Consider the following 2,645-nt stretch of genomic DNA (forward strand, 5'->3'; position numbering starts at 1 on the left):
TATGAAAGTGAAGAGGAAGGAGAGTTTTAATCCCGCCTAAGGGGAATAAATGAAGACTTCCTCTCTTTTATAGTATCTTGAAATTCTCCAAAAGTCCCAACGTCATGGGTTATCATTAATGCAAGGAGCAAGTAAGTCAGGGAGGAAACAGTGTCATGTAAGCACAGTGGCGCTGCATATACTAGGGTTCACTTTCAAAAACTCAACTAAATTATGCTCAATCAAAAAAGATTAAACATAAAAAACAGTCTAAATTGTTTGGGTGACTGATGCAGCACTACAGAATGAGGTGAGGACCCAGATAGAATGTGACAAGATTGACAGCAATTCCTCCTCACTTTCTAGATGCCTCTCAGGACATAAGCATGACCCACACCAGATGTGATTCTAGTGTTGAAGACTAGATGAAGTCTATTTTTAATAAATATTTCCAAGTATTTATTTTTCCAAAACATAAGCCATAAACTTTATCTAGAAATCAACCAAAGCATCTCATTTTCCAATAATGGAGGAAAAACTATTCACACTGGACTTACTTAAAGAATATAGGTCTCCAAGATGTTGCCTTCTTTGAAGATCTGCAGTTTGCTTAGGGGTCACTTACATCCATCCTACATACCCATATCTTACAGATGTAGAAACTCAGGACCAGCACAGTCAAGCACTAGAACCCTGAAGTTTTCACTCTATGCATGTTACTTTTTCCTCCTTTTTCTATACTATTTCTGTGAGGATTCCACAATTCTCAGTTGCTACACAACCCTCTCCGTGGGGATAACAAATGGGGCTTGCTGATGATTCTGTTTGCTGCTTAAGTGTCCCCATAAACCCGCTTCTCTACTGTTGGAAAACAATAGCACCTCAGAGGATTCTCTGGCTTCAGTTACTACACACATTTCAAATATGAGAGATTCAGCAGGGACAGCAAGATCTATCCATTGATTTGTAGGCAGTTCATGAGCAACCCTTTCCATACACGAACCTCCATCTCAGCCAGGAAGAGGTGTACCACCAGCAGGAGTCCTTGTTTTTTCTCTCCCATACCTGTTTCCACTGCTCTCACACTAACTTGGAGGATAAGTAAACAATAATTCTAACATTTTACCATTGAAAATACTAGATACTAACTTAGTCCCACCTCCTGAAACCTATGGAGAAGGGGAGACATTCTCTGAGTACCAGTACCCCCTTGTACCTTAGTTCTCCAGGTCAAAACCCCTCAACCCTTAGGAATACACTGGACAGTTTTTTCTTGTAGCCTACCAAGTTTTGAATGAACGTAAAGACAGGAAGTTAGGGGAAACAGTAATCACACCCTACCCACCAACTTTCATCTAATCTATAATAAATTATTAATCTAATTAATATTAGATGTTCAAAAAACAATGCCTTCTCCCATAACCATTACCTGACATTCTCACAGGAGTAATTTGTCTAATTTATCTCAAATAGTACTTCCTTCTCAATAGCTACATACTTTCTAGATTTCATAATTAACAAAACTAAAAGTAACTTTTAAAAAGGGTCATCTGTATGGTATAAGATAGTGGTCCAGTTTCATTCTTTCAAATGAGGCTGTCCAATTTTCCCAATACCATTTATTGAAGAGACTCTTTTTCCATTGTATATTCTTGGCTCCTTTGTTGTAAATTAATTGATACATATGCATGGGTTTATGTCTGGGATCTCTATTCTGATCCACTAATTGATGTGTCTGTTTTTATGCCAATACCATTCCAATTACCATAGCTTTGTAATATAGTTTACAATCAGGGAGCATGATGTTCACAGCTTTTTTCTTCTTTCTCAAGATTACTTTAGTTATCTGGGATCTTTTGTGGTTCCATACAGATTTTAGGATTGTTTGTTCTATTTCTGTGAAAAATGCCACTGTAATTTTGATAGGGATTACATTGAATCCATATATTGCTTTGAGTAGTATGGACATTTGAACAACATTAGTTCTTCCAAATATGAGCACAAAATATCTTTCCATTTACTTGTGTCTTCTGCAATTTCTTTCATATATTTCTTTCTTAAATTTATTATATTTTGTAGTTTTCAATATGCAGGTCTTCCACATCCTTGGCTAAATTTATTCCTAGGTATTTTATCCGTTTTGATGCAATTGCAAATGGGATTTTTTTTTTAAGCTTCTCTTTTTGACAGTTCATTATTAGTGTATAGAAAAGCAACAGATTATTGTGTATTAATTTTGCATCCTGCACAGTCCCTTTGTCATGTAAGGCACCGTATTTATAGTTCCTGGGGATTAGGGCATAAACATCTTTAAGGGTTATTATATTGCTCACCACCATTGGTTTCTGAGCATTTCCCTTTCTCTCCTACTTTGGCTTTGCTCCCATGTAGAATCCCTGAAGCCTTTTTACCCTAAAGTGCTTTGCCTCCATTTTCTATAACCTTTCAGTAACCAAAGGCAGATATTTCCTTGGATGGTAGGCTTCTAGAGCGTTCCTCTATGCTCTCTTTGAAGTTGTTAGTTGCAGGAAGCAAACCCAGATGGAGATTTATGTGCAGGAGTTTTACTGGAAATGCTCTTGGGATGAACATGTGTACGTGGGGATGGGGTTGGGGGACAGCGAAGGAAGCAGGACTGTGCTGATGGGAGAAAATGAACTTTAATA

This window comes from Hyperoodon ampullatus (assembly GCF_949752795.1).
Source record: "Hyperoodon ampullatus genome assembly, chromosome: 8".
Classification (NCBI taxonomy): domain Eukaryota; kingdom Metazoa; phylum Chordata; class Mammalia; order Artiodactyla; family Ziphiidae; genus Hyperoodon; species Hyperoodon ampullatus.